The sequence below is a fragment of the Stegodyphus dumicola genome, chromosome 2 (assembly GCF_044657685.1).
Source record: "Stegodyphus dumicola isolate Sdum_Otavi_A_Nest chromosome 2, ASM4465768v1".
Taxonomy (NCBI): Eukaryota; Metazoa; Arthropoda; class Arachnida; order Araneae; family Eresidae; genus Stegodyphus; species Stegodyphus dumicola.
In genome coordinates, this window is record NC_140769.1 from 217,801,519 (window position 1) to 217,824,481 (window position 22,963).

The window sequence follows — 22,963 nt, forward strand, 5'->3', positions numbered from 1 at the left end:
GCGTGTCTGTGAGATCTTATTTCGCATCGCGCAGTTCGCATTGCGCAGCTCGCATTTTTGTAAACGCTAACTGTAACTTTCATCCATGCTTTCACGTTTTGTGTGTTCTTGAAACTGCTAAAATTTACAGTCCACAATGCAAATGTTGTATTCTTAATGTTTATTAATTTAAGATACCGAGTCGCAACATATGGGTAGCCCCAATTTTATTATGGTCGCATATGCCAAGTTTACAACAATAATTAAATGAGTACTTTTTAATATTAATACATTTAACCCTTTGCACAAGAGCTTTTTCGCTAGGGGAAACCAGCAACTCAAGACGATTTTCCACTATTTGATGAATTTCTTATACCTAACAATAAAATGATTCGACGCACAATTTAAAGAAATCTAACGCTTCTTTTATGTCTGAAGATAATTGATGTCCTTCTGCTCTTTCGCCGGACATAAACGGTATTCTTTGCAGTATTGCTTCGGATTTTGTGCACATTAGCCATTTTGAATTTTCTACTTGTTCTGCGGAATTACTGTCGCTTTCACATTCAAAATCTATTACCCTGATTTTTCGACTTCATACAAACACTTACTTCAACGTTATCTTCATCACTGCTTCCCTCTTCTGTACCGTCAAATAGCCCAGGCATAGACGTAAATATCGTTCTTCATCAACGAAAAATCAAACTCATCTTCCTTCATCGTATTCCTTCCTTATTGGGCTTCGTAACTTTGAAAATAATACCCCTGTTGCCACAACTGTCGATTTCGAACTAACGTCGAAGGCACATTTATAACAATAAATCTAAAACATGTATTTAAGATTTAAGTTTGGCAGTTGTTTTACACGCATGTATTGTTGAATATACTCATGAAGCGATATTGCTCAAACCTAGCCTAAATAAGTATCGGACTTCTCGAACTATTGCGTCAAACCGAGTGGTGATCGAGAGTTACCGCATCAAATACATTGGTGACCGAAAGTCAGCTCTCGAGTTGCCACATCAAATCAAGCAGTGGGCGAGAGTCACCTCTCGAGTGCAAAGGATTAATTAACACTAATTTAAAAGGTTTTTACATTTTTAATTTTATAGTAGTTTCAAACTCAAATTGCATTCGGGCGCCGAATACTCGATCCGAAAACAACTGACCGGCTCCAAAAAGAATATTTTTAAAGCAAAATGAAATGTTTTTTTTATCAATAATATAAAAAATATTTTAACTAAATTTTGAATTTCGCTTACTAAATATTCATTAAAACATACATAAACAATAATAATAATAACGCAAAAAGGGAATGTATATATTCTTTATTTATTATTTATATATTTATTTATTATATATAAAAATTATGAATACTTTCTAAGTAGGACAAGAATTAAGGATAAATAATAACAACATAGTATTTCTCTTTTATTTATTAAATTTCTCTATGGCACATAAATTAAAATACATGTATTTGTGAGTAAATAATTATGAACTTCTTTATTTCTTGCTACAGCTTGGCGGTTGATAACCTTTTGAATGGGACACAGTTTGTAGCCTTGAAGAAAAATTAAAAGAAATTATCTTCATAACGGATTGTAGATATTCATACGTCAATCGGGTTCTTTCCTTGTTAATTTTCAACCAAAAAAAAAAAAAAAAAAAAGGCTGCTCGGATATAAATATATTCCAAAACAAAGCGATTTTTCTTAAACAAAATTCGTAACTGAGCATATTTATTTTTATAAAGTGCGAATGAAAATTAATCAAATCTGTGTCTTCAAATCTTTGGATGTGATTTATATCACAGCGTAAATTAATTAGCTGTGTTTATGGCTTTTCTTGGGCTTTATTCACCTCCGCTTTTATTGATAATAAAAAATAATATAAACTCGGAATTCAAATAACTGAATTCTTGAAAATCTTTGCAACATATACATAACTGAAATGCATTCGCGAGCTGCATAAAATTGCTTCGGGGACCGCATGCAGCCCGTGGACCACTAGTTTGAGTCGGGGGGGGGGGGAAGAACAGAAATGCAAGGAATTGCGTGGTTTGAGACCACTGGTCTATAAATTTCGGAAAAAAGTTACCGTCTCTGAAGTTATTCCATTCAATCGGTCTAGCAACGAAGTAAGCGTGATGACATCTTTTTTTGGTGGTCTTCTGATCTATCTGATAGTTAAAATTGCATTCAATTTATTAGCCCAAAGGGTCATCCGTTTTGGGACTAATAGCCCAGAAGGGCTATTAACTTCGTTTTGGCATTTTGTGACGTTTCACTAATTAACGGCGAATTACTTTTTAAATTGTTGTTACCAAGTGTTATCGCCCTGTATTACATTTAAAGAAACTAAGTAACGAAGCATGCATGAATATTATTCTGTTTTATAGTTCGAATGTTTTTATAGCTCTAATGTTTGGCGCATTGTGAAAAACAACGGTACAGCAATTAAATTTTGAAAAACAAAATCCTCCACCCTAACATGAGCTTATGGAAGCCCGAAACTTCAATTTGTTTTATTGTCTATTCCATATTTTGTAAAACTTTTAACTAATTTTTAATTAACAAACGTAACGATTTTCAAAGCTAGCAATGGCAACACTATACGGGAAAAAACATTTTTATCTCTTGCGCGCGAGACTGTCTATCGGAAATTTTAAAGATATGCTGTTTTTGAATATTTTGTGATATAGGTGTTGAATTGAAATTTTTGTGGTTTAAGTGCGAAGAACAAGATATTTAATAAATAAAGGTAACAAACAAAACGTTAAAAAAGTGCCCTTTTCGGCGTAATATAAAATCTGAAAATTCGCAGATTTTTCTTTAATTATTTATTTCTGTTTAATTTAGTAAGTCAGTCTCATAAATCATGAAGTTGATAACAATGAAGAATTAAATCTCCTGATTTAAAAAAACCATTATTTTTTAACATATGCACGATAGCTTTAAAAATAAAAAATAAATTTAAAAGAATCTCAAAGTTTTCAGATTTTATATTTTGTCCAAAGGAGCTTTTTCTAACCTTTTGTGTGTTACCTTTATTTATTAAATATCATATTCTTCGCACTTAAACCATAAATTTCAATTCAACAGCAACATCATAAAATATTTAAAAAGAGCACATGTTTAGAATTTCCGATATACAGTCTCCCTTGCTGGAGATAATTTTTTTTTCTCTCGTACAGTGTTGCCATTGCTCGCTTTCAATTCATTGATAAAAAAAATCGTTAAATTTTTAATTTGAAGTAGATAATAAAACAAATTTGAAATTCAAAATTCGGGCTTTCCAAGTACCTATGTTTGTTTGGAGGACAACGCTATTCAAAATTTGATGGCTCTAGGTACAATTGTTTTTTCCCACTGCGAGAAACATTCATACATTCATGCAGGTTCTTCATTATTTATAGTTTCTTTAAATATAATACACGGCGATAATATATGGTAGCAACAGTTTGAAAAGTGAAACTCCGTTTTGTAGCGGTTGACGCAAAATGTCAAAACGAAATTAATAGCTCTGCTCGCCAAATTACCTCTTTGGGCTAAAAAAAGATTAGTTTTAAAAGTAAATAATATTCGGCAATGTTTTTGGATATAGAACGGTGCAAAATTCTGCGATAATAGTTTGAATATTAAAGAAAGGCATGTGAGAAGCATTCAACACCAAGTATAAAAATCTGTATCAGTTTTTATTTTTTAGCCCAAAGAGCATTAGCCCAGAAGGGCTATTAATTTCGTTTTGGCATTTTGCGTTGATTCATTATAATTGTCGGTTCACTTTTTCAAATTGTTGCTACCAAATATTAGGGCCCCGCATTATATTTAAAGAAATTAAATAATGAAGAATCTGTATGAATGTATGTATGTTTCTCTCGCTGCGAAAGAACAACGTATCTAAGGACATCAAAATTTCAATAAGGTAATCTTCTATAGAATATGGGCATGTGGAAGTCCTAATTTGAATTTGAAATTTGTTTTAGTATTGATTTCTTATTTTGTAACACTTCAACGAATTTTTGATTAACAAACTCAACGATTTCAAAGCGAGCAATGGCAACACTTTACGGGAGGGAAAAAAAAAGAAAAATTAACTCCAGCGCGCGAGACTCTGTAAAGGAAATTCTAAAGATATGTTCATTTTTAAAATTATTTTGCGATGTTGCTGTTGAACAGAATTTTATGTTTTGAGTACGTAGAACATGATATTTAATAAATAAAGGTAACAAACAAAGAACTTGCTATTTAGAATATATCTCGGATTCCAAGGAACTTTGTAAGCAACAGACATACATTTTGCTAAAGCCGATCCGCTCTACGCAGCATGGAGCTATTTTTATAAGATCGCAACAGAAATACATTTTTATTAATTAAATAATCACATGTGCCAAGTATAAGTTTTAAAAAGCTTGGTTGCACTTCCGGGGAAAACATTTGTGAAATATGTTTTGATTTTCTATTATTGCAACTGCGTTTTCTGCTCAGTAAAACAGACAGGCCAATTAAATCATCTTAGAATTTCAAACTTTAAAAAATACAACAAGGTTCATCTTCTGCAAATAAATAAATAAATCTGAAAGGTTTCAGATTTTAAATTACGTCCAGAGGAGCGTTTTTTAACATTTTGTGTGCTACCTTTATTTATTGAATATCATATTCTTCGCACTTCAACCATAAAATTCAGATCAAAAGCAATGTCGCAAAATAATTTTAAGTTGAGCATGTCTTTAGAATTTCCGGTACACTGTCTCGCGTGCTGGAGGTAAAATGGTTTTTCTCTGTATAACGTTGCCATTGGTCGCTTTGAAATCCTTGAGTGTGTAATAAAAATGTGAAATCGATGATAAAACAAATTAATTTGGGCTTCCAGATGCCCATATTCGGTGGAAGATTACGTTATTCAAAATTTGATGGCTCTAGGTTTTTTTTTATTACAATGCGAGAAACATACATACATATATGCAGATTCTTCATTATTTAATTTCTTTAAATATAATACAGGGCACTAATATTAGGTGGCAACAATTTGAAAAGTGAACCGACATTTATAGTGAACGAACGTAAAATGCCAAAATGAAATTAATAGCCCATCTAGGCAAATTGCTCCTTTGGACTAAAAATATTTTAATTATTTAAATTTTAAAGGATTTTAAAGGAGCAGTTTGCCTAGATGGGCAATTTTATTTGCTAAAAGTATTTTAGCAAATTTACTTGATGATAAATTATTTAGTGGAACATATTTAGACAAATGCATAGCAGCTAAAAACTAAACAAGATCCAAGAATAAACTTCGGCTGAAATTAATGGACTGATTTTTTTTTTTTTTTTTTTTTTTTCTTCAAAGTAATCGACTCCTTTCAAATCTGTTAGCATTATTACTGAGCTGTGCTTTTTGAGACCAAATTTTGATAATAAATAATGTGCGAGCAGCTAAGAAGACAACTGAATTTAACAGTCTGAAATGGGCATGATAATCCCGAAAGGAATTGCATAAAGCGTAATTAATTTCACAACGTCTGAAACCCAAAAAATTTATTTAACCAATCGATAGAGGAAAGAGGAATTCATCAAAGAAAATCTGTGAGTGGGTAAGTATTAGATAAAGTCTATGAGAAGTAGTGGATTCTGGCCACCAAGACTGTTTGGTTATTTTTTGCAAAGGAATATTGATAGATAAAAAATTTGTGCATTAATTTTTTAAAGTAATAATATTACTCCTCAAACAAAATTTTTATACCTCTGAGATGTGTTGCTTTTGGGTACTACGTAAAATTCATGTCCTGGCAATATAAAGTTACTACATGCGATCCTACTTTGGAAAATGAAGGAGGAAAACAAGAAAACAAGTCTAAGAAGCATTTTCAGCATCGCGCATAATATAAGACTAGCTGGATTTATTTCTGATCTGTCATTGTTTAAGAACATTAAGTAGTTTTTACTTCTTGAATGAAATATCTAGTAAATTAAGTACAATTAATTTATAGTATACCGGGTGACCCCAAAGTCCGCTAACATTTGAAAATTCAATAATTCATGAAATAATGTAGGTAGAGATGTAAAAATTGACACACATGCTTGAAATGACATAAAGTTTTATTGAAAGCAAAAAAAAAAAAAAAAAAAAAACGAAAGAAGGGGGGGTATGGCGCTGAAGAGCAAAATGTCAGTGACGGGTGGCATGAGAATCGTGTATGAAATGAATCGTGTGCTGAATGAGGCGTGTATGAAACATATGGCGTGTATGAAATGAATCGTGTACTGAAAGAGGGAATCAGTCTGTTCATGACTTCGTCACGTTTCTATCCTCGCCTCCGAATGTTGGTCACGGTGTGATGTGGATCAATCGTGATCGGATCCTTTTTCTGCGTGGTTCTGCTATTCAAACTGATGACTGGTGTGACGGGTGCGAGGTGCTCTGATGTATTAAGAGGTTATCACTTCTAGCGACAGTCCCTGCTAGACGGGACTTTTCTGAGAAACGAGATTGTGGTAGCACTAGTTTAAACGGGAGGATTCCTAGCAAAAAAAAAAAAAAAAAAGCCTCGCTGGAAGAAGCAAAGTCCCACCTAGCTACGGAAACGATGTAGCGGCTACACGGGATTTTTTCAAACCTCACCAAAAATGTCTCGGCTGAAGCTCTTTTCCTAGTAGGGATCGACCAATTCGACGAAAGTTCTGCTTTTCAAGGATCACGTGATCCTAATCTGAGCGATGATCGATTACTGTTTGGCGTTCACGTCTTTGTAGTAAGTGAAAATGGTAACCTAGTTACGTGGGTTTTCTGGAAATGTGCGTGTTCTGTGAATCGTCCCTTTCGACGTCCAGTCCCGTGTAGCCGAAGCATAATGTGATTGGGACATTACAGAATCGCATCACCCCTAGTCTTACTGATAAACACTTGTTGGAAGATATGAGTTATGCAGGATGACGCTCCACCCCATATTGCTACGTGTATGAAAGATCTCTTGTATACATCGTTTGGTAAGGATCGCGTGCTGAGCCGCCACTTCCGTCATGCTTGGCATCTCAGATCCCCAGATCTCAATCCGTCTGATTATTGATTATGGGTTTACCTGAGATGGGAAGACTACTGCGATCGTCCGTCCTCACCGTCCTCATTAGGGATGCTAAAAGACAACATTCGGCGGCAATTTCCCACCATACCTATAGATAAGTTTTAGAGTGCCGTTCACAGCATTGTCTTTTGACTACGGGTACTATTGTTAATGAATGACGGCCGACATGTTGAACATTTGTTATAAGGAACATAGTCTTACCTAAATATAAATTATTGCTTTTGTTTTATATGAAGCGCCATCTGTTGCCGTTTAATTTTTTTTTTTTTTTTTTTTTTTTTTTTTGTTTCCAATAAAACCCTATGACATTTCAAGCATGTGTGTCTGTTTTCACATCTCTACCTACATTATTCAATGAATCATTGAATTTTCAAATACTAACGAACTTTCGGTCATCCGGTTTATCCACTTGATAATTTTTATGGGCCTTTGTAATTTACTTTGCTTGATAAAAGATGTTTCCAAGGTCGTATGTTGCATATTGATACAAAATTGGCGTGTTATTGTTTCAACCACTCATATTTTTTTTTAAAAATTAAATTTTCAACGATAAACTTTTTTTTAAGTGTTATGTACTATTCGAATTTTTTATTTTTTTAAAGGCGCGACTATCTTATCCCAGAAGGGCTGTGGGCCACTTTATCATAGTGTTGAATTCTTTTGAGATCAGCTTCGGTGCGTTCTTGGACAAAAATTGAGTACCGTTCAGATATACTTCCAGCAAAAATTTAAAAAAAAAAAAAAAACTATTTTAATTACTTCAACAGTAGAATTTCATATGTCACTATTACAGTACCTGTATTATAATGTTTACACTGTTTTCGTAGTGGAATTTTTAAATATATCAAGGTCCATTAGTTGCCGAGTGGATAAGACTATTGAGTAATTCGACAGTTTCAAATTCTTGAGATTGGCTGCATGGCTGACTGGATAAGACATTGCCAAACCGTTTGTAAGGGTTTTCCTTAGTTTACTAACCAGTTATTTTAATTTTGGTATATCTTCTGAATTCTCCATTTCCCCTCGCATTTCTTCGTCAGGATGCAAATTAAGCGAATGAAAGAGAGTATTTAAACGGCTGAAATGAATAGTTTAGACAGAGCGTGATTTTGCAAGTAGAGCACACGTTTGCTGTTTTTGTCCTCCATCTGTTAACTTAGTAGTGGCTACGCATTCTGGCCGCATTCACGCCTGTGCGAAAAGTCGCCTGGCTAGACTTTTGAAATCTAGACACTTTGTATGATAGCAAAGAAGGTCAGATCCTATACCTTGTAAGTTTAGTAAAATTGAGATCCTCACAAACGAGCTGGATGTGTAAGCACTTTTTGCGTTCCTCCTCCCCCATATTTAGTGTGCGGATATGAGGCAATTTCTTTTAGCAAGTTTTTCATGATATCATGAAATGACTCCTTACACAAATAACAGAGTGCTTTGTCGTAATCTAACAAATTCAATCCAATCCATACATAGCAGCCAATTTCTATTTAAAAGTCATTTTCGAAGTGCTTTGCCATAATCAAATAATTTCCACAGATGTTTTAGGAGATTATAAAAATTCTGTTGTCATTCCCTTCTTTCCATCAATTAGCTATAAAGTTGCACATATTTTTCAGAATAACTTTCGGGTTGTTTATTCTCCCATCAATAAAATTCCGAGTTCCATACTCAAGGACCCCATTCCGGATATGAATTCCTGGGGTATTTATAGGATTCCTTGCCAGTGTGGTTTAATTTACATTGGCCAAACTAAGAGAGCCTTAAAATTTCGCGTCAAGGAACATGAGGCATATGTTAGAAAAAAGGAAACACAGAAGTCTTCTCTTACGTAACATTGTTGGTCCGAAAATCACACTTTCAATTTTTCTGCTGCCAAAATTATTCAAAAAACATCTTGGAGAAGTGGATTTTCTAGAGGCATTTCACATTCATAAAAATCTTTCTGTTCTAGTTAACGATCCTAATTCCAATCCAAATTTGCCTTCGCCCTTTAAAGAAATTATGTTTTAGTTCTGGTTTCACCAACAGATGGCGCCACTTGCCTGTTCTTGTCCAGGCTTTCTTATCTTATCTAATCATTTTTCCCTATCTTGTTCATTTGCGGTTTTGCAGCTGAGGATGGTGGTTCGGTAAAACCATCCAAACTAGTCACTGTGGAAATTTTGTAAATATAACGCTGATTTTTGTTGTTTGTCTTCTGAATTAGTATTTATTCGGCGTGTTATTGTGTCTTAATTATAATCAAATAAGCTAATCTAATTTTAGATCAAGAACGTTTGAATCATCTTAGGTATACTTTGAGAGGAATTACAGACTTTTCTTTCCTGTCTGTAATGCAGAAGCACCACATCCCGTTAACAAGTAAAAGACTTAATTTTAAATCTTTGCGAAGATACTATCGATTTTTAAAGATTTCCTCTTCCAAAAAGGTCTAATGACTCTTTAGCTTCATTGTGTTTTTATGGAAGAATCGAGGCAAACAAACACATTATGCAAAACCCTTAAGAATTGGAGCATATTACATCTCAGAGTTTCCGTAATTGTATCAGGAACAATGAAGGGGGCGCAGTGAAAGGATATGGGTTTTTTGATGAAGCAACAAGGACATTCTGAGGCCCACACGGGAGCGATGTGAAAAGTTTTCCTGTAAAATTATAAGAAACGGGTCACGCAGGTTTAAATGTCATCGCTTTTAGATTATACTACTTCCGGATAGAATTTTCCTGGTCGCTACTTAACTGTACCAAGGAATAAGTAAAAATATTGCTAGGGAGTTTTAAAGTTCTAATCGCAGTATCTGGTGGATTTACTCATTTTGGAAGAGTTTTGTTCGCATTACTTCATTTGCATTAAACGTTTGTGCCACTTTTGAATATAAACTGAAAACATTGCAATAATTTCTTTTGAAAAAATGATACGCATGATATTTCAATTATATTATCTTGTAAAGCTTCTTACAAAATTGCAATTACGAGGTGTTTTCAGATTTTTGAAATTTCGAATGTAATTATTGCCTCTCTCTGTCCATTATTTCCGAATCAGTAGAGATTAACGACTTTTCAGAGATATAATTCTCACATAGAAATGGGTTCTTTATTTACCCTTCTGCACCGTCAATTAAATTCCCATCATGCGAGGTTGGAGAAATTTTAGTTGAAAAACTTCTGAACTGTGAAGCGCGGTGGGATAATTAGAATCATCCGCAGGTATGGTTTTTTATTTACATTTAATCGACTTATGATAACGGATATAAATAACTGTTGCATAGTTCATTTCTTCTAATGAACTGATATCAATTTTTTTTCAGTCAAATTGTCTTGACATTTGCATGTGAAATTCGCATTTTGCCATAATGAACATATTTGATTTGTGGCATTCGATTTAACTAAGAAGTTTTTAGAACGATTGTGAAAGGAAATGACAGCTGATTTGCATCATTACTGATTAAGGATAAACTTCTGGTAGAACTTTCTAATTTTGTTTTGTTAGAGGAGGTAAAATCGATAATATTTTGAATCAAGAGACACATCACATTCACATATTCGTGATCCAGTTTTAGCCTTATTATATTATGTTGAACAATAAAAGCAATTATCTGGCAGTTTATCCCAATCATCCTCCAATAGTTCCAAGGCACGCAAATTCTTCTTTAAACACATTATCAAATCGCACAGATCCTTAAGTGCTTCATGATTCAGTTTAAAATACCTCATAATATTTTAACTATGAATATCAATTTGTTTCTTTTGTTTGCATGCCTTTCCTTTATCTCCTTGAACAATGATAACAGAAGTATGATCCGCAGATAAAATTTGCTTTGCTTTGTCTTTTGAACATGCACACAAATATGCTTTCTGAATTAAACGAAAGTGCATTATTTGAAACTGGATTTTGAAACGCAGCTTTGTGTGGATTAAAGTATCCATAACATCAAGTAAATTTAAACAATGGAACCTAAGACGGAGGAATTTCTGTCATTTCACTTTTTATCGAGTCCTAAGTTTAGGTCATTAGCATTTGTTAATTATGCCGAGTAATAAGCTTTAAACATTCCAGCTCGTTTCTTTACTTTTTTTTAACACCTCGCATAGGCGTTATTGTTTTCAATTAATTTCTTGTCCTAGTAAAATAAAATCCGTTGATACGATTATGCTTTGAAAATTGATGAACTAAAGGATGTAATATCTGAGATAACTGAAGGATCTGTGTGATTTGATATCATTCACGAGTGTTGGCATAAGACCTTTTTTAACTTACACAAGTTCTCGCTCGTAGCCAATTCTAAGAATATTGCCATTCTGTAAAGCATAAGATTTTTAATTTACTCTTTAAATTTAATCGATTTGTTTTTCAGTAATAAACTGGACGATTTAAAAGCAGTAAACGCACTTTTTAATAATATAAAACTTCATTTTGCTTTTTAATATCATATAAATTAATTTACTTTTAATTCGTTATATATAATATGTATTATGAATATTTGCAGTTCTCCCGTAATTAACAAAATATGTTCTAATGCCATACGTTACGTATTTATAATTTTAATTGTTTTTAGTTTTCAAAACTTTTTAAAATTTAAAATCAATTCTTCTTTGAGGGGTTAGAATGTATCCTAAAATTTTCAGGTTGCATTTTTGAAAAAAATATTGAGCCAAAAAGAAATAAGTATATAAGGTTATTATTACATAAAAGATACAAATCTATTTTTTGCGAAAATTGTTTTAGTTCTTTTAAAACTCTAATTTTCTCAAAACAACGATTTTGCTGGTCGGCAATTTTGACATAATTCAAATATTACACAAAATAGATTATTTAGCTCTTAGTGCTTAAATGGTTGCTCTGTCGCAATGGGTTTTAGTTATTTTTCCTTATAGAAGTTCCCCTTATTTTTGCTTTGAAAGTTTTTCACGGTGACATCTTTCCCTTTCGGCAGGTGACTCTCAAGTAATTTGTCATGATTAATGAACCAACCCATCATTAGAAAGTTCTGGAATAGTAGCGTCTCCCTTGGTTATCTTCAAAGGCAGGACAAACAGCATGTTAGTCTAAGCATACTCTTTCAATCTTTTATCATCATCTTTAAATCTTTCAGTCTTTAATTAAAAATAAGTAGGTATGTAATAAGATGCGGTAAGCACCTTATTACATACCTACTTATTCGATAGCCAAACGTACGATGCCGATGATGACCTTCCCGAGATTTTAGTGGACTGCACAGAGCCAACGTTACTTTTGCTTCGCTTGTCTGTGGTGGAAGAAACCGAAAAAGCCCGAAGGCAAAAAGCGAAAGCAAAATTTCCGCATCTGGAGTACCTGTGAAGGGAAATCGGTGGGTTTAGGAAAGTGGCTCATCATCCACCGAAACTCCAGTGTCATCAATCGAGGTCAGTTGCAGTTCACCACTGAGTGGGTCAGTGGGATGAAGGTTGCCTATTGGGTAACCCGCCAGACCATTCCGTTCTTTCCAAGCCGTCATCGTCGGATTCAAATCGTTAGTAGATGCCTCAGCGCTAAACGCCTCGTGGTTCCGACTGTAATTTCATCTTCGCAGCCGATATGGAGGTAAGCTGGATTAACATTTTCTCCACTTTTTTTTTTTTTACATCCATTGTAGTGAAGGATTAAATGTATCATGTTTCTTTTTTATGAAGGTAATGAAGATAAAATTTTTAAGCTTTTGAATGTCGTAATGAATTAATTCTTCAGTATTAAAAAGGTATCAAAACTAAAAGTTAACGACATCAATTATTGAAATGTGACGTTTAAAGCTGAGTTACCTTTTCAATAGACATCTTCTTGTCCGTGGCATCAACATATCAACATACAACGTTATTAAAAAATAATAATAATAAAAATAAATAAAATCTGAAAGCTTTCAGATTTTATTTATTTTTATTAATATAAAATCTGAAAACGGCCAAAGGGGTGTTTTTTAACGTTTTATGTGTTGCCTTTATTTATTAAATATCATGTTCTTCGCAATTAAAGCATAAAATTCAATCCAACAGCAATATCGTAAAATATTTAAAACAGCATATCTTTAGAATTTCAGATACACAGTTTCGCGAGTTGGAGATAATTTTTTGCTTTCCCCTGTACAGTGTTGCCATTGCTCGCTTTGAAATCGCTGAGTTTCTTAATCGAAAATTCGTTAAAAGTTTTGCAAAATATGCAATAGATAATAAAACAGTTTCCAAATTCCAAATTTGGGCTTCCAGATGCCCATATTTGGGTGGAGATGTACGTTATTCAAAATTTGATGGCTCTAGGTACAGTTGTTTTATCACAATACGAGAAGCATACACACATTTATGCAGATTCTTCATTATTCAATTTCTCTAAATATAATACAGGTGGATATTATTTGGTGGCAAGAATTTCAAAAATGACTTGCCCTTTATAGTGAATCGACGGAAAATGCCAAAAAGAAATTAATAGCCCTTCTAAGCTAACGCTCCTTTGGGGTTCCAAAAAAAAAAAAAAAAATTCAGGGACAGAATTTAAATTTTGTGAATAAAAATTATTTAGATTTCATGCATATATAGAAGAATATTTTTAATATTCAAATTGAAAATAAATACTACAAAAAAATCATCGATCAATACATTTGCTATTTTCATCTAAATCAGCTTTAAGCTGTTCAGGGCATTTAATCACAAAAGATATTGTGTAAAATAATGATTATACATATGTTAACACCACGCAATATTCACATATCTGCATTTTTTGTTGTTTTCATCTAAAAACAGTTCTTCAAATCTTGATTAAATTCGCCATTAAAGACTTTTCTGTGCATAGTTACTTGTACTTCGGCTTTGAACTTATAAAAACTAAAATGTTTCGCAAAAGATTCACATCCGGTACTTCCGGACAGAGAATGCAATAGCTGTTCAACTAAATTCAAACAAATGATCAATTAAAGATTAAAAATCGGCTTTCTATGCTAAGGTGCCTTCTAACGTAATTACAGGTCAAAACTAAACTCACCAATAAACAGCAGAGCAGTACTGCATGCAGGAATAATGTTATAGTGCTCCTTTTCTAATTTGCTATTGCTTTTTCACTTAGTTTAGATCCTCATTCATTATTTAAACTCATTAAATTTTCATTTCTGGGGGGAGGGGAGTTGGCAGAAGTGCAGGAAACTTTTAACGATATTATAAAATTTTCAAAGGATCACTATACTTTTCACGAAAGGCTCCTTATACCCCTTTTTACTTACAAAGGTTCCATATAATTTTCTGTCTTTTGGTTATGTAAAGAATTCATCAGCACATCCTTAAAGGACTTTCATGTATCTTATTCAGACTTTGCTTTCAAATTTCGAATCACTCATTTTTTAGCTCTCCTTACTTTTTTTTTTTTCCCTTATTACTTGCTCCGCACTTAGGCACTACACGGAAACAAAGAGATGCCCCGTGGAGGTCTTTTTATGGGAAACTGGTTCATATCTACGTTACACATGGAAAAAACCATGAACATGCCCATGCAGCCAGACCCATCGCTGGGCTGTTGAACCCCGGACCGAGTTACCAGTGCTCAGCGGCTTTTACCGCTCGGCCGCTAGTGGACCCGTCGCCTTACTTTAAAGACCACCCCAACCCCCCAAAAATTTCGTCTTTAATTGGAAAAGCAGATGTCATTTTTGAATTAATAGATTAAAATTTAAATAAATTTGATTGATTTATTTATTTTTAGAAAAAGAGATTCCTGGAAGTGGAAAAAAGCGTATATTCTGAAGATGTGCAACTAAGGAGTCAAAAACCTTGTTAGGTTAATCTAGCCGTTTTTAATACAATATCACAATAATGTGATATTTCTTTTTATCCCTGCTGTTTCATTCACACGAAATGCAGAAGTATTTTATATGCATCCGCATCGTAGTGCTAAGAGTAAAATTGTTTCTTCCCAATTCCCTCTCCCCGACAGTTATAAGAATGATTTTCGAAATTTATACTACTCAGAAAAATATTAAATTAAGCATAAAAGCGTTATGCCATCTGTGTGTCATTAAGCAAGAGATACTGACAGTTAATTTCTATTATAAAGTAAAACTACATTTAAAATCCCTCGGTTAGTCTACGAACAGCCTCCAATGATAGTATCAATGTTTTAATTAAAAACTTAATTTAACCTTAAAAATTTAAAGTAATGGGTATGCATCATTACTATGCTAAAAATGGCCTTCTATGGACGGGGGGAAAAACGATCGTTTAAATTAACTGTATTTGGCTGTAAAAAAAAGCATCACAGTTGTGTGCCTTTTTTTTTTTTTTTTTTTTTTTTTTTTTTTTTTTTTTTTTTTTTTTTGAGAGAGAGAGAGAGAGAGAGAGATTCTTTTCCTATAATATTTTAACTCAAAATACTTCTTGAATATATATCTAATATTATGAAGAATTTAGAAAATAATTATTATTTAATTAATTAATTATCTTGTTAATATTTAAAAAAGGGGAAATATACATCTATATAGTTATTTACATGCCGTAATAAAAGATATTGCATATCTCGCATGTGTACTCATCTGACATACGTAAGCCTTAAATTCTAAATTCATCGCTCTGTATTACACTTTTAGCAATTTAAATATTGAAATTTTACACTTAATACGAATAAAATGCGTGTCATTATTTTCCAAACCAGATATTCATCTGAAAATGCATCTCTATAATAATTTATTTTCTTCCGCGAAAATGTTTCTCAACGAAAGGAATGAACATAAACAAATTTGGTTGAATGATCAGATAATTATATGGAGATTATTCTAATGATAAGTTATGAGGACTGTAATGAATTAAACGCCATAATTATTTTAATATATGTTTATTCTTTATTTTTGTTTACGTGTATCCTTTATTAGATCAAAATGGCGTTAGCTGGAAAAGGCAGTCTCGAAACAGATTTTGCGTCGTCCGCTATAAACAGCTGTATCGCTTTTCAAATGGTTGCCAACACTTACTGTTGTTATTATTTTTAAAGAAATTAAATAATGAAAAATTAGCATGTATGTATGTCCCTCGCACTGCTGAAAAAACGACAATAGGACCAACAAATTTTGAATAACGTAGTTCTCCACACGAGTATGAGTATATGCACCTGGAAGTATAAATTTTGAACTTCGAATTTTATATTTCATATCTGGTAAACCTTTAATAAGTTTTTGGTTCTCTACGATTTGAAATTCAGCACTGGGAGCAGCGCGCGATTGTATATCGAAAACTCTAAAGTTATGCTGTTTTCAAATATTTTCTAATTTTGCTGTAGAATTAAATTTTATGTGGTATAACTACAAAGAACAGGATATTTAATTAATAAATTTAACACACAAAACATTAATGGTAAAAAGAACAAAAACGCTTTGCAAGCCATCTTGCTAAGAAAACTCAACATTGATGTGATGACCTGATAAAAGACAGGAAAAAAAAAAAAAAAAGAAAAAAAAAGAAAAAAAATAGAAAAATTTATGCTAACACTTAACATTGCATCAAGATTTCTAAACATATGCTGCTTTTAAAATTTTTGAATTTATTGTTGAATTGTATCTGGCGAAAGTGTGAAGAAAATGGCGCTTAATAATATAGCTAAAAAGAAATACGTTAAAAGACGTGAGCACAACAGCAGACTAATAGACTGCGAGCTCAGTAAACGCGTTTAAAAAATAATAAAAATTTTAAAAAATAAAGAAATCTGAAATCTTTCAGATTTTACACTCCAAATGGTGTAATGTTCTTTAAAATTTTGTGTGTTGCCTTTATTTATTAAATATCATGTTCTTCGCACTTAAACCATAACATTCAGTTGAACAGCAGTATCACAAAATAATTTTAAAATGAGCACATCTTTAGAATTTCCGATGCACAGTCTTACTCGCTGGTGATAAAAATGTTTTTTTTTCTTTCCCCCCCTCGTACTGTGTTGCCATTGCTCGCTTTGAAATCGTTGGATTTCTTAATCAAAACTCATAAATAAAGGAATAATGTTACAGTGCTCCTTTTCTAATTTGCTATTGCTTTTTCACTTAGTTTAGATCCTCATTCATTATTTAAACTCATTAAATTTTCATTTCTGGGGGGAGGGGAGTTGGCAGAAGTGCAGGAAACTTTTAACGATATTATAAAATTTTCAAAGGATCACTATACTTTTCACGAAAGGCTCCTTATACCCCTTTTTACTTACAAAGGTTCCATATAATTTTCTGTCTTTTGGTTATGTAAAGAATTCATCAGCACATCCTTAAAGGACTTTCATGTATCTTATTCAGACTTTGCTTTCAAATTTCGAATCACTCATTTTTTAGCTCTCCTTACTTTTTTTTTTTTCCCTTATTACTTGCTCCGCACTTAGGCACTACACGGAAACAAAGAGATGCCCCGTGGAGGTCTTTTTATGGGAAACTGGTTCATATCTACGTTACACATGGAAAAAACCATGAACATGCCCATGCAGCCAGACCCATCGCTGGGCTGTTGAACCCCGGACCGAGTTACCAGTGCTCAGCGGCTTTTACCGCTCGGCCGCTAGTGGACCCGTCGCCTTACTTTAAAGACCACCCCAACCCCCCAAAAATTTCGTCTTTAATTGGAAAAGCAGATGTCATTTTTGAATTAATAGATTAAAATTTAAATAAATTTGATTGATTTATTTATTTTTAGAAAAAGAGATTCCTGGAAGTGGAAAAAAGCGTATATTCTGAAGATGTGCAACTAAGGAGTCAAAAACCTTGTTAGGTTAATCTAGCCGTTTTTAATACAATATCACAATAATGTGATATTTCTTTTTATCCCTGCTGTTTCATTCACACGAAATGCAGAAGTATTTTATATGCATCCGCATCGTAGTGCTAAGAGTAAAATTGTTTCTTCCCAATTCCCTCTCCCCGACAGTTATAAGAATGATTTTCGAAATTTATACTACTCAGAAAAATATTAAATTAAGCATAAAAGCGTTATGCCATCTGTGTGTCATTAAGCAAGAGATACTGACAGTTAATTTCTATTATAAAGTAAAACTACATTTAAAATCCCTCGGTTAGTCTACGAACAGCCTCCAATGATAGTATCAATGTTTTAATTAAAAACTTAATTTAACCTTAAAAATTTAAAGTAATGGGTATGCATCATTACTATGCTAAAAATGGCCTTCTATGGACGGGGGGAAAAACGATCGTTTAAATTAACTGTATTTGGCTGTAAAAAAAAGCATCACAGTTGTGTGCCTTTTTTTTTTTTTTTTTTTTTTTTTTTTTTTTTTTTTTTTTTTTTGAGAGAGAGAGAGAGAGAGAGATTCTTTTCCTATAATATTTTAACTCAAAATACTTCTTGAATATATATCTAATATTATGAAGAATTTAGAAAATAATTATTATTTAATTAATTAATTATCTTGTTAATATTTAAAAAAGGGGAAATATACATCTATATAGTTATTTACATGCCGTAATAAAAGATATTGCATATCTCGCATGTGTACTCATCTGACATACGTAAGCCTTAAATTCTAAATTCATCGCTCTGTATTACACTTTTAGCAATTTAAATATTGAAATTTTACACTTAATACGAATAAAATGCGTGTCATTATTTTCCAAACCAGATATTCATCTGAAAATGCATCTCTATAATAATTTATTTTCTTCCGCGAAAATGTTTCTCAACGAAAGGAATGAACATAAACAAATTTGGTTGAATGATCAGATAATTATATGGAGATTATTCTAATGATAAGTTATGAGGACTGTAATGAATTAAACGCCATAATTATTTTAATATATGTTTATTCTTTATTTTTGTTTACGTGTATCCTTTATTAGATCAAAATGGCGTTAGCTGGAAAAGGCAGTCTCGAAACAGATTTTGCGTCGTCCGCTATAAACAGCTGTATCGCTTTTCAAATGGTTGCCAACACTTACTGTTGTTATTATTTTTAAAGAAATTAAATAATGAAAAATTAGCATGTATGTATGTCCCTCGCACTGCTGAAAAAACGACAATAGGACCAACAAATTTTGAATAACGTAGTTCTCCACACGAGTATGAGTATATGCACCTGGAAGTATAAATTTTGAACTTCGAATTTTATATTTCATATCTGGTAAACCTTTAATAAGTTTTTGGTTCTCTACGATTTGAAATTCAGCACTGGGAGCAGCGCGCGATTGTATATCGAAAACTCTAAAGTTATGCTGTTTTCAAATATTTTCTAATTTTGCTGTAGAATTAAATTTTATGTGGTATAACTACAAAGAACAGGATATTTAATTAATAAATTTAACACACAAAACATTAATGGTAAAAAGAACAAAAACGCTTTGCAAGCCATCTTGCTAAGAAAACTCAACATTGATGTGATGACCTGATAAAAGACAGGAAAAAAAAAAAAAAAAGAAAAAAAAAGAAAAAAAATAGAAAAATTTATGCTAACACTTAACATTGCATCAAGATTTCTAAACATATGCTGCTTTTAAAATTTTTGAATTTATTGTTGAATTGTATCTGGCGAAAGTGTGAAGAAAATGGCGCTTAATAATATAGCTAAAAAGAAATACGTTAAAAGACGTGAGCACAACAGCAGACTAATAGACTGCGAGCTCAGTAAACGCGTTTAAAAAATAATAAAAATTTTAAAAAATAAAGAAATCTGAAATCTTTCAGATTTTACACTCCAAATGGTGTAATGTTCTTTAAAATTTTGTGTGTTGCCTTTATTTATTAAATATCATGTTCTTCGCACTTAAACCATAACATTCAGTTGAACAGCAGTATCACAAAATAATTTTAAAATGAGCACATCTTTAGAATTTCCGATGCACAGTCTTACTCGCTGGTGATAAAAATGTTTTTTTTTCTTCCCCCCCTCGTACTGTGTTGCCATTGCTCGCTTTGAAATCGTTGGATTTCTTAATCAAAACTCATAAATACTTTACAAAATATAAATTAGATAATAAAACAAATTCCAAATTTGGACTTCCAGAGGCCCATTCGAGTGGAGATGTACGTTATTCAAAATTAGATGGCTCTAGGTAGCGCTGTTTTATCACAATGCGAGAAACATGCGTACTCGCACTACATTTACGCATATTCCTACATATGCCTACATTTACGCATATTCTTTATTAATTAATTCCTTTAAATATAATACAGGGCTTTAATATCTGCTGTCAACAATTTAAAAGTGATTAGCCGTTTATAGTGAATCAACGCAAATTGCCGAAACGAAATTAATAGCCCTTCTGTGCAAATAGTCTCTTTGGAATAAAAAAAAAAAAAAAAAAAAAGAGTCTGAAAGTTTTCAAACCTTATATTACTCCCAAAGGGGCATTTTTTAACGTTTGTTTGGTACATTTATTTATTAAAAATCATGTTCTTCCCACTTAAACCATAAAATTCAATTCAACAGCTATGTCACAAAATAATCTTAGAAAATATTATAGGAATTATTTATAATTTCCGATACACAGCCTTGTGCGCAGAAGATAATTCGCCCCCCTCGTGAAGTGTTGGCATTGCTCGCTTTGAAATCGTTGAGTTCGTTAAAGAAATTTGTTACATTTTTACAAAATATGAAACAGATAATAAAACAAATTCCAGATTCCATATTTGGGTTTCCAGATGTCTATATTCGAGTGGAGGACTACGAGATTCAAAATATGATATCTTTAGGTACCGTCGTTTTTTTATAGTGCGAGAAACATACATACATTCATGCTAATTCTTCATTATTTGATTTCTTTAAATATAATACAGTGCTCTAATATTTGGTGGAAACAATTTGTAAAGTGAAATGTCGTTTATAGTCAGCCCTTACAATATGCCAAAACGAAATTAATAGCCCTTCTGGGAAAATTGCCGCTTTGGGCTTAAATCCTTAACAGACCCTTTTTGGGCGACCGTTAAAAATCTGAACCCTTTCAGATTATTTTCCCTCTCCTTTTTTAAACAGAGTAATTGTTACAATATACAAGAGAATATCTTCTCAGCGATACTATTACTATCAGGATTATTAACAAGTAAAGATAAGGAACGGAAAGTGAATCATAATCGGTTTTATGGTTATAAATAGGATTCAGAGTTTTTGAAATATAGAAATAAACTGGATTTTGAAATTTGACTTTTCGGCATTTTTGCTATGAACAGAAATTTTTTTGTTTTGTTTATTTTTGCTATTTGCTTCATGTCTTTCTTATAAATGGTATTTGTAAATTCAGATATGCAATATAATTTTCGATTTCTGTTTCGATTCTGAAAAGATTATGGAAGTACTGACTCTGATGATATAGCAAATAATCTAATGTCATAAATTAGTATCAGAAATTGCAGTTCTTTGAAAATGAGGGATTTTTCAGAGATAAATCTCAATAACGTCTTTAAATCTTTTTCTAAAAGAATTTGAATAAATCTGAACAGATATAATTCTAAACTTTTAAAGTCTTTTGAGTGTTTACTTACCTTGTTTGTTTACCTTGTTTTACTAATTAATACGAGAAAGAAGGGAATTTTCTAAACTGATATCCAACGATTTTACAATTAAAACTACTAAATTATTTTTAGTATTAAACGCAATGCAATGCCTGAAAACTCTACAAATGTCAAGTGTGACATTATATTATCGTTTTTCTTCGGGGTGGGGAATTATCAACGGGAATCATGAAAAATGGCCATAAAGAAAACATTTTATCCATTTTTTCACCTCTTTATAACCACCTTCAATTATAATTAGTAATTATTTTTAGCATTAATACGAAAACGTTAGAAATTAAGCAAGACTAAAGTTCTATTATCTTTATTAACCAGCATAAAATGGCTATGCAGATATTTAGATAAGACGAAGATAACGAAGGGGTAAATAATTTTGAAAAATATAATAATTCTTCTTAAATCAGTTCTCTGGGACAGCTTTTTTGTGTTTCAGTTTTATTTAGAAATAAGTAAATTAAAAAAATTAATTGCGATTAAAATTTCCTATTACTGGAAGAGTTGTCTTTAAAAAAAAATAAAATTTAAAAAAAGTGTGTAGATTTTTTTTAAATATAAAGTTTTTAAAAACTTCAAATTTTTAACCTTTAATAATTATTATAGTTTTTGAAATCTGCATTCAAAATTTCACGTCCAGATTCCAATTTAAAGCCTAAAATAATTTTAGGCTAAATGATTGCTGTAGCCTAATGGGTTAATAATAAATCCAGAAAGAATTCAAGATATAGAACACAAAATCCGACATTTAAAATGAACGTCCACAAAGAAATACCAGAAATATTTGCTTTAATATTATTTCCTCCTAAATTAACACCATATGTATAGCTTCTTCATTAAATGAGAAAATATTTAATTATTTATGACGTAGCTGTGCATATATTTCATCGGATCGCTTGCGCATAGGGCTAGTAAAAAAAATCTGATGTGTACACCACATGACTTCCTTGTACGGAATATTAAATTATACGCATTTTTTCTTGCATTTTGTTTAAACTTATTGGATTTAATTATATCTACTTCGCCGACAGCGCATAAACCACAATAGAATAAGTGCATTCTAATGTACTCTGTTTGTTTACCATAGCGACACTCTGGAGCTAGGTTCACTTAACAGTATTATATTTCGTTCATATTATAACTCAGAATGCACAAAATTTGTATCATTTAAAGAATTATCTAATCGTTGCCACATGTTCTATTCAAGTACTGTAATAAAGCTAGAACGATGTATAAAAGAAACTAAGCAAAAAAAAAAAAAAAAAAAAAAAAAAGTTTTTCACAGACGATTGAGTATTTCTCATTCAATTAATTCAGTTCTCACTTCGCGACAAGGCAAAAATATATAAAAACTCAAAATATCTCTACTAAAAATTACTAATTATTAAAAATTAAATTATTAAAAATTAAGTAAATCTTAAACATTTAGTTCCTCGAAAAA

The 22,963-nt window shown here is 32.1% G+C and overlaps 1 protein-coding gene across 1 annotated transcript in view; it reads left to right on the top strand.

The window, feature by feature from the left end:
• The first annotated feature begins 12,460 nt into the window (after positions 1-12,460).
• Positions 12,461-22,963, top strand: part of LOC146998852 (uncharacterized) — a 30,079-nt gene continuing 19,576 nt past the window's right edge. Inside the window, exon 1 of the mRNA XM_085810350.1 lies at positions 12,461-12,616. The gene's annotated coding sequence lies outside the window, so the exon portion shown is untranslated. The remainder of the gene's footprint in view (positions 12,617-22,963) is intronic.